Source organism: Rhinatrema bivittatum, chromosome 1 (assembly GCF_901001135.1).
Source record: "Rhinatrema bivittatum chromosome 1, aRhiBiv1.1, whole genome shotgun sequence".
NCBI classification, from domain to species: Eukaryota; Metazoa; Chordata; class Amphibia; order Gymnophiona; family Rhinatrematidae; genus Rhinatrema; species Rhinatrema bivittatum.
Window position 1 is genome coordinate 588,463,626 of NC_042615.1, and position 14,085 is coordinate 588,477,710.

General features: G+C 42.2%; 1 protein-coding gene across 9 annotated transcripts in view; it reads left to right on the forward strand.

Annotated features, from left to right (window-relative positions):
• LOC115100406 (CDC42 small effector protein 2-A-like) overlaps positions 1-14,085 on the forward strand; it is a 168,727-nt gene that overhangs the window by 63,603 nt on the left and 91,039 nt on the right. For 2 of the 9 annotated variants that reach the window (XM_029618865.1, XM_029618873.1), the window contains exon 2: positions 12,368-12,466. The exons of 6 other annotated variants lie outside the window; for them this stretch is intronic. The gene's annotated coding sequence lies outside the window, so the exon portion shown is untranslated. Of the gene's footprint in view, positions 1-2,063; positions 2,200-12,367; positions 12,467-14,085 lie in introns of those variants that run through there. One more of the 9 variants, XM_029618901.1, reaches the window with a different exon arrangement.

A 14,085-nucleotide genomic window follows, 5' to 3' on the forward strand; every position in this document is an offset into this window, starting at 1 on the left:
AAATTAATTTTTAAAATCCCTATTATGAATAAGTTAGAATTCTAATCTTCACATTGACATTTTATTTTATCTGTTTGGATTTCGCACTACACTTTTTCTGTAGCCAAGCTTACTAATGTTTACGGTACATTAATCTGAGTTATCCTGTGTAGAGGTGTTTACAGTATCTAATATTTTCAAGAAGTTAGATATTTTTATATATTCATAGGAATCATTTTGTCTTGTGGACCACACATTTCATGTGAGAGCCTCAGTGTTGGCTAATATATGCTATTGACCTACATCTTAGCTCAGGCCTGCAGTTTGAGTTGAGCTTGAATGGTGAGTCAAATTTCTTGCTCTGGAAAGATCCGGATGGAAAAGACAGAGTATGTCAATGGATGCAAATAAGTATGGCTTAAGCCTTGGGGGTGAGAGTCGCCCTTCTGCATTAGTCTTAAATCCCTTCATGTGACTGTCCGAGCAATAAGAGCTACTGTTTTGGCATTAGCAGTTTTTCAAGATCAAGCTCATGATATGTGTGAGAATAAGCTGAACAAAACATGGCATGGGCTTTTTGGCGGTCAACTCTGCAGAACACCTGAACTTGTAGACAGACTGGCTGAGGTGAGCCACTCTTACCCTGAGAAAATGGCAGCTCAGGATCCAGCTCGTGTGTGCTCGGGGGCATCCAGGTCAACCTAGATGTCCCACAGTGTGGAATGGCCAGGATTTTCAATTACAAGCATGAAAGGGTAGTGGACATGGATATTTTTCTTCAAGCACAATACAAACTAGTGTTAAAGGAGATACTGGTGGCATCCTTTTGGCCAGGACAGCCTTGGTTTTCAGAAATGGTGGATATGAGTGTGGGAAAAAAATTCAAATTACTAGATGATCCAGAAATAAAATAAAGCCCTATTCATCATCCCGATCATTTGTGGTTCAAACTGACAGCCTAAAGGTTGAGTGGAATATCTCAAGAGCTATGGGCTGTTCTCTTAATTTGACCAGTCAAGGCCTATCAAGCTGTCTGAAGCATGCTCTGTGGTACAAAGATGACAGGGCATCAAATACTTTGGCCTGCCATGGTTGAGTTTTTTTTAAAATTTTTTATTTCAGATATTGAATGGTAAGAGTTAATTTGGCTAATACTATCAATCATAGCTTTCATACTTGAAATGTTTTGTCTTGTCCAGAATTGGTGATATTTTTAACTACAAATTTGCAAAGGCATTAAGATCCCTAGGCCAGTATCACCTTGGAATTTAAATATTTTCTTGAATAATCTTATGGAGTCTCCGTTTGAACATATATTATCACCATTAGTTGCACTGTGCTCAACCAGGAGAACTGAAAGCTCTGTTTAGTGTTAGTGTTTCTGAAATTTGTATCAAAGTAGTGGCAAGCATTTCAAAATTTGATCCTAAAGATTAATTCTTTAGTTTTGTAGCTAGTGAAGAGATTTTTGCCCAGTTTAGGTCAAAAGCTCAAGAATCATAGAGGTGAAGCTTCTCTCTGGTTCTTAAAAGGGCATCCTGACAGGAAATCTATATGATCCTTCACCTGGTAATGCCAGTGGTAGGGGTTACCAGCTTCTAACACTTCCATCTCAAAATGGATTAGATTTTGTATCACTGGGGTTTTTTTTGGGGGGTGTATTCAGCTAGACGTCTCAGCTTTTATATATGAAAAAGACTTATGCGTGCATGGAAGAGATGCAGAACAGTCATATACTTTTTAACCAAAATAGTGGACAAATGGGAGCTATTGAATTTGGGAGATTTATTTACATTTTTCTATTCTTCTATTATGCAATAACAATTCAAAGCGGATTTCAAAATAACAAGCATCAAAATAGGACCAACAAGATAGGCTGTTGTGTTTCTTAACCATATAAAATAATGCTGTTGGAGCCAATAGGTCATGCTTGCTTGGGATCCGTAAGAAAATGTTTTTTTCTTATTGTCAAGTTCTTGTTAACATCTACGGTAGTCAAGTCTGACTGTTCCATAAATGATTTTGGTTTGCTGCTTGCATGCAGACTACTAGGATTCTAAAGAACATTGAAATGTGTATTTCAGATCATGAAGAGCTGAGGTTGGGTGGGGGGAACAGAGGAAATGTGATGCAACTTGAGGTTTAAAGCTGCAAGTCACTCCACTCCACAAGCAGTAGTTCTCACAGGTCCTGACTAATGATCAGAACAGGAATTTAATGGTAAGAATGCTCATTTCCTAGTCAATCCATCAAGCAAAAATACTTTATTTTAAGTTAACCAGCTCTTCGGTTTCTAAATTTGCATAAATACTGATGTTAAATTGCTGTAGTCTGTTAGTCTTTGGTGGCAGTGGAAAAGTAAATATTTCATGTAATCCTAGCATCTTCCTCAGGCCAAAATGTAATAAAACATGAGTACAAAAATACATGTTGAACTTCAGAGCACATTTTCTTAACCATTTTTTAATGTGTGTATAAGTTCCCGCTGTAGTAAGCTAAGGGTGTGCTAATGCATCTGGAGTTTAAAAAAAAAAAAGGCTAACCCAAAAATGTGTGCCCCAAAACATGCTTTTCACAACCAATACTTGATGAACAGAAAAGCATGAGTTGTGTGCATGCAACGTGATTTGTGCACAAAGTATTTATTTCTCTGCACAGAAAATGATTTACTAGCAGAAAGCTTCATTTATGGTTATGCACAGAAATCCAGACTACAGGACCCCATACCATGAACTCAAAAGGTCAGCTCCATAGACTAACACTGGTCTCAGATAATTTGCTCCACCTCTCACCAAGAGTTAATATTTCCAGCATTAAAACATGAGTTAAGCCTATGCACCCTTGTGCATTGGGGAGTGAGAGCTAGTGCCATTATTAACACAGGATTTACATGGAGGAGCATTAATTTGAACTCACATTTTTACTCATGACTTTATGCATTTTTTTGTATGCCGAACTCCTTATCAAATTAGGAGTAAAGATGTGAGCACAGATGCGTACTAACGTGCACAGAGCCCAGTCCCCTGTATTGCATTGCGATCTCAGTTTGTTTTCAGATGTGTGCTGTTGTCTGAACAAACGGTAATTCTAAGGCAGTAATTTTCAAAGGAGTTACACATATAAATGTAGCATACTATCGTTGCAATTTTCAAAAACCATTTCCTCAAATAATGTGCATCTACATGTGTAAAACCCAGTTTTAAGCATTGTAAGTGCTTTTCAAAATCAGGCCTTAAGTGTCAGTGACTGAATTTAGAATACTTTGTCCCCTACTAGTATGATATGTACATGTCTGAATATGCTTAATGAAATAATACCCAGGCTTTGAAGGCAGACTTCTAGCTGTCTGTCTTTGCATTGTGGACACTTCCAGTGCTTCTGATAAATAGGTAGAAGCAGGATTAAAAATATTGCAGCACATTGGGATGAAAGTGAAAAAAATTAGCTCAAGGTTGAGATGGGTCACCTCATATCCTTGTTAATGATATGAAAAACTGCTAGCTATATCATTAAAAGTAGATTTTAGACACACAAGACTGAGATGTGAATTAAACAAAACATGGATCTAAGTGTGTGTGTGTGTGTGTGTGTGTGTGTGTGTGTGTGTGTAGACATGACCTGGTATTGCTGCTACTTGTTCCAGATCCAGTTTCAGTTTCTCTCTCATGTTTCTTGAACAAGCCAAGTTTAAGGGTACACTTGGAATTGCATGATCTAGAAGAGCATTGCCTTACTGCTTACTCCTAGGTAATGCCTTTTTGGCAACCTCCTATAAGCCAGGGTAAAATTGGAGATGTAAATGCTTAAGAATCTAACTTTATTGGGTAAAGAATTTAAAACAAAATACGGTACTTATGTACCTACAAATGGAGAATAAATTACTACTGTATTTTAAAACCTTGTGTATATGATATGCTCAGGTTATAAAATGTATCCACTTAAAACATGTGTGCGCACACAAAATTTGCATGCCAGGCAAGTTACGATTTATCCAGCTAAGTAGCAGCAAAGCACTCCTTAGCTAAATAGTCTGAAAAGTGCTGCTTAGCCGGCTCAGTATTGCTTGTACACTTATCTGGCTATCTAACTTAGTCGTCAAAGCAGCATTTAAGTTATATGATTATCTTACTTAGACCTAGATTCATCAAAAAGCTATAAATATAGCGAAAATAGTGCCTGTGATGATGGAAAAAAAAAGGTGTGGTTAGGCTAATTTGCAGGCTCCCGCATCGCATAAGTAAATAGTACACAGTGCAGTGCATTAGCACATAGTGCGTTGCGTCAGTACGTGCCACGTCATTTTACGGACTAGTGTAAATTAGTGTGTTTTTTTTCAGTTTATATATCCTGGCTTCCTGAAGCTGCCTCTTTGAGGGTGTGTCAGGCATGGGTGAGTTGGATAGTGGGAATAGATTTTTCTGAATTGATTACCTGCGTGCATTGTCTGATCTTCTGTTATCTGTTTCCCTTTCCCTTTGTCTTTTGTTTATTTTGTTGGAGTGAAAGTTTTAGTCCAGTTTGTCTTTTGGTATGGAGGCGTGGTGGTGGAGGATGGAGCGTGAGAGGCGAGGCATGGGGGAGGAAGGAGGTGGGAGGACAAGGGTAGGAGTGCTAGGAGGAGGAATAGACAGGAGGAGGTGGGAGGGGGAAGGGGGATAGGCAGATGAGGATGGAGGGAGGAGGACGGCAGGCTAGGGATAGAGGGCAGGGCAGAGGCGGGAGGGGAGTGGGAGGGAGAGTGAGGAAAGGAAGGACACATCTCCGGAAGTGGAAGTGGTCCCCCCTTCTGGCAGGCAGAGAGCAGGATGTCCTCTCCTCAGGGCTATCAAGTTCAGTGTCCAGGATAATCTATTGGCAGCCCTTTTGCACAGGGCCTTCCTGATAGATGCCCAGACCCAGGTGAGCGAGGAGGAGCAGCAGCTGCCACAGGCTCAGGAGCCGTAGCAGATGCTGCAACCCCTGGGTTCATCCAACCCACTCAATGTGTCCCTCAACCTCTCTGGCATCATGGAGGAACCGAGCCTTGAGTGGGAGCCAATAGATTCGTCACAACCTCGAGCCAGCACACCATAGCACCAGCCTGAAGCACCACGCCCTTGGCAGGAGCAGCCCTGAAGCCCTGTCTTGCCACATTTGGAGGCCCAAAGTCCTGCACTCCACACCACCACCACCACTACCGGCACCAGGCCCAGCACTAGCACCAATAACATCCCCACCATCAACAGAGAAGTACATGCACAAGCAGATGGACCAGTTGGAAAAGAGGTACAGGGTACACCTCCAACACATACGGGCAGAGCTAGTGTGCCTCAGGAGGGCTGTCAACAGGCAGAGCCAGATCCTGCAAGATCAGACTGCCGCAAACACGCAGAATGTTACGACGCTGACCGCAGCAGTCAATAGCATGACAAACATGCTGATGCAGATCCTGCAAAGGATGTCAGAGCAGCCATCTGAATCTTCCCCAGCATCACTGGTGTCCACAAACTGCAGCAATCCCTGGGCTGACAGATGCTCAAGGGGTAAGCCCCCAAAAGACATGCTCCCCAAGTGGCAGGCCATGACATGGCAAGGGGCTATAAAGGACCAAAGGTGGTGCTATTGAATGCCAAATAAGAGTTGTATCAACAATCCTGGGTTGGCCATTCTACAGAGTACCTGTGCTGGCTAGATGGAAGAAGCCTGCTGGGCCCATCCTCACTACAGAGTTCCTGAGCCAGCACGCAGAAAGGATGGTCTGCTGTCAGCCATTGTGGTCCAGCAGCCTAACTCTAAAGCCCTCCTCGATGCTCTAACCGTATTCCATCCTCCTTGATGCGGCCTCCAATCACAGTCCAGTTCCTGGCTCTTCTCATCCATGTCTCATCTCCTGCTCTGGATGCTGGTGTCTTATATCAGCTGTTGTCTTCTCCTGGGCCTCCTGCCTCTGTGCTGAACTCTGCTGCCTTGGCCCATAGGCTGTCCCCTTGAGTATACTCTTTCAACATGGACTGTCTGGGGCCTTTTCCTAGCCATCATATAGCAGGGCTGCTATGAGCTACAGTAGAGCTCTAATGTTGGAGTTATGGGGGGTGCCAATTCCGCTTTCTGTGGTCTTTGTTGTAATCATGATTGTGCCAAAAGAATAAGATGCTAAGCCTGTATATGTAGTGATGCCATTTCAAACGGTGTATGTACGGTTCTACACAGAATGTGCTGTTTATGTAAAGTACAATATTTTGTGCTATTTGTTATCTTATCCTTGCAGAATGTGATTACCTAAGACTTTGACTTTATTTCAAACAGTTGACTACATGTCTTCACTAATAAAGTGGTCATTGGTTTGAAAAATACACTTCCTGGTTGGCTCATTTCATTGTAAAGCTTTTGTATTAACAGGTTGGCCCTCTACATGACTTTGCATGCTAGAATGCCTTTGCACTTTCCAACTAGCCACTTATCCAGCAGGCAAGATCATATAGGCTTGGCTATACAACTGAACTCTGTGTATCTATATTTTATTTTATTAGTCATGTATTTTAAGTTTATATTTTATTTTAGGAATTGATTTATTTTATTTTAATATTATTATAAACAGTTTTGCTCAATTTGATATTGTTAAAGACGGTATAGAAATGTCTTAAATAAGGGAGACAGCAAGAGCTAAACAAGACATTTATTACTGGGAATTCTTCATTATTGCCTGTTGTTGCCTTCTTCACACTGCATACTCTTAGCCTAACCCTTGCTTACATAGGCTTGTATGTGAGATGGACAGTAGCTAGCTGCCCAATACAGTATACCTTGTACATGTAGAACTTGTGTGGTCTTAAGGAGAAGTTAGTCATCTTCACACAAGACTTGATCTTCTGCCCTCTCACTTGTCATGACTCAAAGTCTATCTGTATCCAACCATTTGTACCTTTTCATACTAAATCAGATATGATGTCTACTTGCTGATAATTGAAACAGAGTGTCAGCTGCTGTGTGACAACTAGCAAGGAGGAGTGAGGGAGTAGTGTCTTGTCCAGAATGTCCACAGGTGAAGAGCTGGGGGCCTAGAGAGCTGCTGCTGCTGCTTGGGACCAGGCAGACTTCCACAGCCTGGCTGGCTCCCCTGTACTGGCATGGCATGGGGATCTGTATAATATGTGTATGGTAAGAATGACCTTACAGGTAGTATCCAGATCATGAAGGCAGCCCACTACAGCGATGGCAGTCAGTCTGGAAGTCTGCCTGGTCCCAAACAGCAGCAGCAACCCTCTAGGCCCTTTACTCTTCACTTGTCGACATTCTCGACAAGACACTACTCCCTCACTCCTCCTCACTAGTTGTCACACAGCGGCTGACACTCTGTTCCAACTGTCACCAAGTACACAGCGGTGTCGAAAGGAAAAGTTGGTTGGTGTACAAGTGAAGCGTCAAAAGTGCTAAGCAAAACCTGTCCCCTAGATTCTACAGCACCACCTCTATGTATGCACAGGAAAGCTATTGGTCCACATACGGCAGAAAGAAGGTAGCCCTACCCTGCCAGCATATACAGAGAACATAGCGTGTTAAATAATGCGGCCTGGGGTAGCCTGTTCTATGTCTACTGTGCATAATATGATCAACAGAGAGGAGGCTAAGGAGACCAGTGACTGGAAAAAGATTATCAAGTAGGACTGCCGCCAGGCTTCGGGCACCCAACAACCAAACCAACCTCACACACAACTCCCTGCACCGGGTATCTCACTACATGCTGCCACTAAACTGTCATCCAAACCATTCATCTGAATCAGCCCAACATCGAAGCTATTAAGTGGTCCTTGCCACGCCACTGCTGCCTTCCCAGCATACCCACATTCAATGGACAGCTTCTTCACACCCACTTCCTCCCTCCCTAAAGCCTCAGTGACAGCTTAAGCTCTGGGAAGCCTGCACACCCTCAAATAACTGGACTACTAGGTGGAAAAGCCTCCGTGGTGGGGGTGCATTACAGGCAAATGTCAACTAATATGCATAGTTGTCAAACTGCATATTTTTGTCACACTGTCAAGTTTCACACCTCTGCCCCTCTCTCAATGCTAGGTATAAACAGTGAGTGGACTATGGGAAATTTTAGAGTACAAGGCCTGAGCCAATGCCTACTGCAGTCCATACGGGCAGCTCTGAGGTGCCCCTTCTCAAGAGTAGAAGCACTCTATCACTGCTGTCCAAAAGCAGTGTGAGCAAAATGAATGCACACACTGCCCGCTCTGGGGTATGGATTGCTGTGGTAAGGGAGGGACCTCTGAGTGCAACAGCAGCCCCAGAGACAGACTGACAGAGGGTAACACAGCACGTCGCACACTGACACACGTTTTGAGTGTGGTCTACCTGCAGCACTCCGTGCACCTACACATGGGCAATGTGTATGTTCCTGGAATATGTTTTCAAACTATTTATCTATTTATTTATTTATTTAAAAACTTTTCTATACCGTCGCTAAGTTATATACCATCGCAACGGTTTACAAATAGGCACATAGACTAAGGTTAGTAAATCTAGGATATTGTACACTCTAACAGGTGCCAATAAAGTTCAGTTACAATTTCATAAATAAAATCATTGAGTAATGTTGGTCAGGTCCAGGTATATTATTGAGTTACTATCTCTTTGAGATATTACTTCTTAAATGTAGGATTGAGTAAATTCATTCTCATCTGCATTACTCTGTACTTTCATTCTCTACCCTCCACACTCTTTAGTGAAGGCTTTTTTAAAGAGCCATGTTTTTAAATTTTTCTTAAAAGTTTTGAGATTATTCTGTAATCTGAGTTCAGGGGGCATCATGTTCCATAGTATGGGCCCAACCAACTACATTGATTTCCTTCCTCAGCACTAATTATCTATACCTGACCACATAAAACACATCTGTCAGAGGCATATATGACATCTACTTTGTCTGAGGTGCTGACATGGGACCCTCAATGTTTTAGATGGCATTAAATGCATGTCTGACAAGAGACCAACACACAAAGGCCATCAGCCATCATGCCAACCACATGAGACCTCTGGGAGCAGTAGGCCTATACATTCAGCACTGTGTCCAGTATACCATGGAGGTAGCTTGTAGGCTCATGAAGTCATCAGCTGATAATAGATTTTCTAGCCTTAATGCTTTACACAGAGCAGATCATTGAGTATAGGAGCACACCTGCCCTGCTCACCACTAACTGTAAAAGAGATTTACATCACATGAGGCACAGCGAAAAGGACAGCAGCTCTTCCTGATTTCCCCACAAGTTGAGAAAGGCATATGGATCAGCAAGGGCCTGCAACCATTAAACCATTGCAAACGGAGCTATCTGCAAGGTGTTTGGCGCAGGAGCGCTCAACCTATGTACTTTAAGGGTGGTCACAGATCACACCAGGACTGTAAGAGATACTAGCTATTGCTCAAAGCAAAATATGCTGCATATTTTCTGGGTACATACAACTGCTAGTCCTAGGGGAATTCTGCGCTACTGCGGAGTGCCAAATTTGCGCAGAATTCCCCCCCCCCCCCCCCCCCGCACAGAATTGGCAAATTCTGTGCAGAAAATAGCAGAGGAGACCCCGGCATGCCGCGAACAGAGCGTGTGAATATGAAGGCCTGCATGTGCCATGGGACATGCTTCGCTCGCGGCAAAGATGAAGGCCCTGGTGAGAGAGAATGCGTGTGTGAGAGAGCAGGGAGAGGGGTGAGAGAGAGCATGAGAGGTAAGAGAGCAGGGTGGGCAGGATGCTTCATTGTGGGTTTCAGAGAGAGGGAGCCTATATGAGGAGATTGTGAAGGAGTGTGTATCTGTGTGAGAAATTGGGAGCTTGTGTGTATGAAAAAGGGATTATGTGTATGTGAGGGTGCTAGCCTGTGTGAAGGGATTGTGTATGTGTGAGACAGAGCCTGTGTGAAGGGGTGCATGAGAGAGAGAGACATAGGAAGTCTGTGAGGATGTATGTGTGAGAGAGAAAGGAAGCTTGTGTGGTGTGTATGCAAGAGATAGGGCCCTGTATGAGGAGGGGTGTGTGAGAGAGTGTGAGGGAGCTTGTATGAGGGTGTGTATGTGTACTAGAGAGAGGGAGCGTGTGTGTGTGTGTGAGAGAGGGAGGGACAGAGGGAGCCTGTGTGAGGGGCAGTACTGAGAACGGGGTCAAACTCTAGGACTGGGGATAGAGTGGAAGGGGTTGAGCCTAGAGGTGGAGGGGAGAGATGCTGGCAGGTGGAGGAGTTGGGGCCTGAGAGGGCAGTGGCCTGGGGAGTAGGGAGAGCGAGTGGAAGGGACACTCTTACAATGAATTTCTAGGGAAATTCTGCTCAAAATATTTAAAAATCTGCATCTCTAAATTTTTTCTTTATTAGTTAGAAATGTAATTACTTAAAAAGACTGTCATGTAAATTGTTATTTTGACCAATATAAAGTTTGCAGAATTTTAAGTTTTTGTGCGCAGAATTTGATATGTGGCTGAGCTTGAGACCAACATGGAGACAGTAACTGACCCAGAATCCTCTGCTATCTTAGCCTTTCTGGCTATGTGAACTTCAAATGTCCTTCTGAGCCTGACCTGCAGGAATTCCAAGGACACCTGGACAGCAGATGAAGCTGGCGACACTTTCAGGCTGATTCAGTAAAAGTCGCAGGAGAGCGGGCGAGCGCCCACTCTCCTGTGCGCGCGATTCAGTATTTAAATGAGGGCCTGCGGTAAAAAAAAAAGGTGCTAGGGACACTAGCGCATCCCTAGCGCCTCTTTTTTTGACAGGAGTGGCGGCTGTCAGCGAGTTTGACAGCCAACGCTCAATTTTGCCGGCGTCTATTCTCAAACCCGCTGACAGCCACAGGTTCGGAAACTGGACGCCGGCAAAATTGAGCGTCCGGTTTTCAAGCCGCGGGCCGATTAAAATTTTTTTTTATTTTTATTACTTTGGGACCTCCGACTTAATATCGCCATGATATTAAGTCTGAGGGTAAGCAGAAAAGGTGTTACTTAGCCAGATAAGCCTATTTTAGCTGGATATGTGTGTGCAAATGATACACACATGCTATTTTTAGACATTTATTCCCTGTAAAGTTGGCTTTTACATGCATGGGGTTTTATAACATGCGTGTAACAATGGAATAACCAATTTTACTAATTAGTCTGCCAGTTCGCTCAGTTCAGCTATAGCTTGTGAAGACCCTCCCTCCCTCCCATTTCACCAGACCCCTTACCCACTCATTTTTTCACTTTTAAGATGTTTACTCCGTTTATTCCAGAGACCAAACGTAATAAGGTGCGTGTTTAGATCCGTAAATTGCTTAGAAAGTAGCAACTTACTCGCATGAATGTTGGCTCCTCCCTGGAGTGCCCCCGATCCACTTTTTGTTTCCAACATGTGTAAATTTACTCACGGACTCTGATTTGTGTATGTATATTGAGGTTTTTAAAATAGCAGCATATATGTGAGTATATGCTATTTCCGCTTGCAACTTTTGAAACTTTAAGCTCTTTACTTTCAGGTGTTTTTTCTGAGTCTATGAAAAAGGCCTTAATTCAGCTTTTAAAGAAAAATTTGGGCTTGATCCAGGTAAAATGGACAATTTATAAAAAAAAAAAAAAAAAGTCTCAAATTTGCCCTCTTTAGGCAAATTGAATAAGAGGGGTGGTGGCCCAAAAATTTCAGGAGTGTTTGGATGACACTCAATCTGGCTTTTGTATTTATCAGGGCACAGAGACTTTGTCACTGTTGAAAGATTTATATTTGTAAGGGATAAGGGTCAAGGAATAGTTGTAACTTTAATTGACTTAGCGGCTTTTGTTACAATCCTGGAATGCTGTTGTCCTGTTTGTAAATGGCAGGTGTGGAGCGGGGGGACACTGTGATTGTCCAAATAAGAGGTAAGCCAAAGTCAACAAATAAAAATTGGAGATTTCCTGTTCTTAGCAATGCCTGCTTTGTGGGTATCCTGCAAGGATTTGTTTTGCTGTAGTTATTTAACCTTTATAGCCCCATTGTATATGATGATTGAGATGGCAGGTCTTTATTATTATTGCTATGCTGATGTTCTTCAGAATCTTTGGTCCTGTAATTGCAGACGGGATGGGGGAAATGGATTGAATAGAGGTCTTGAACAGATATCTCAATGGCTGCAAATGAACAAGTTAAAACTTAATATTAAAATATCGGAGGCTTTGTAGGTTGAAGTGAGAGCTTCATCCTTCATTTCAATCTTGTAATACTGATTCTACTTTGCCTTTCTTGGCTAGTTCCCAAATTTAGAGTATTGTTTGATTTGGACTGCGTCTTTTGATTTCCAATTTCAAAGATGGTGAGAACCAACTTCATCTGTATTTGTGTTCTCAAAATTTGGCTTTAGTTATGGATGTCCAAATTACATCGAGAATAAATAATTGCAACTCTTTATTGTAGGATTACCTCAGATCTACAGAGGTTACCACTGGCACAAAATGCAGCTGTGAGAATTTTGGATAGATGAAAGTATTTAAACCATGTGACATCTGTTCTAAGGTATTTACCTTGGTTACCAATTGTGGTTCAGGGTATTTCTTTTTTTTTTTAATATATTCAAAATTTTGAGGGAGATGGCCTGGTATATATGCATAAGCTGATGAGTTACGCCTCAGCCCAAAGTTTAGGTTCTTCTCAGGATAGTTTCTGTCTGTTTGATCCATTCATTTACAAAGGACTCATTACAGTGCTTTTTCAGCGGGCACCTCCATCATGAAACTGCCTCTCTTGATCTGAGACTTATGGAGGATTTTTTGTCTTTTTGAAAATATAATGCTTGGTTCTTTCAGCAATGCTATCCTATTTAAGGGACTAGTTATATGATGTAATCAATGTCTGCAGAATGATTTTATTTTTGGTGTCTTTGGATTTTGATTGAATTATGTTGCTGTAAATTGCTGCAGGCACTTGTTGCATTTTCTAAACAGAATGAAATATCCTAGTACTGTGAAGGATGCGGAGTATTCCACCTCTAGGGCTAATGTAATAAGCTTTGTGGTGAAATTCAGAGCACAGTTTCTTCATGCACGCACTAAAAATAGCTTAACTCCCAATGCAGTAAACTAATGGTATGTTAATGCCTGGAGGATTTAAGTGTATTAACACAAATGTACTCAGAAGCCATGCATATCTCATATAAAATGTGTTCTGCATATATTTTGTGTGCGGGATCTATGCATAAAGCATGATTTTGTGCGCAAAAAGTAAACTTTGTGCAGTGTGTGTGCATAAAATATGCCTTATGCACAGAAAAACTTGATTGTGTATAAATTCAGAGCATAGGGACCCCCACAATATGAACTCCAGGCGCAGTCCCATAGATTAGCGTTGGCCTACATGATTTTTCTCCCACTCGGACCAGGAGTTATATTCCCAGCATTAAGGAACCATGGGTAAAGCCTACATCCCTCTCTGCCTTGGGGAGTAATAGCTGATGCTTTCATTAACGTGGGTTTTAAGTGGGGGAGCACTAAATATGTGCAGGTCTGTGGGCACTTTTTTTCTTCAGACCTCCTTACTGCATCAGGAGTAAAGTCTGGGATTTGCTCTGTTCGACCATGGGGGCTGCATGATTGAGACATCTAGGTCTTTCAGGTTTGGCCTGCATGCAGAGGGCTTGATGTAATGTAATGTGTGCTGGGCTGTGCCCAGTTTAACTTGCAAATGAGACTTTGATGTCATTCCTTTCATGGGAGTTTGACATTGGGTTTTATTATGTAGGATTGTTTTAAATTTTCTGTATCTGATATAACATGGTTGTGTGTTTTGGAAACTGATCCCTGTGGTAACCCGAACAAGCATGGAACAAATGATTTCCTCAAATTAGTGAACAAGTCAGCATACTTGGATATTAACCAGTTGTAAGTGTTTCAGCTGTGTGGAACCTGATCTGTCCTTCCAGTGTACTTTCTTGAGGTACAAGCAATACACTTAGCCAAAGCATCCCTACTTATTTTGGTCTATTAAGTTATTTTATTACAAGAAATAGTGAAGCTTCTCATGACTCATTTACAACTTGCAGCAAAGCATCTCTATGGAAACAACTTATTTTAGTGTATAAAAATAGAGAAGTATTTTTTTTTTAATTTGGAAGTGTTTCTGGAGTGCTTTGTCTGGAT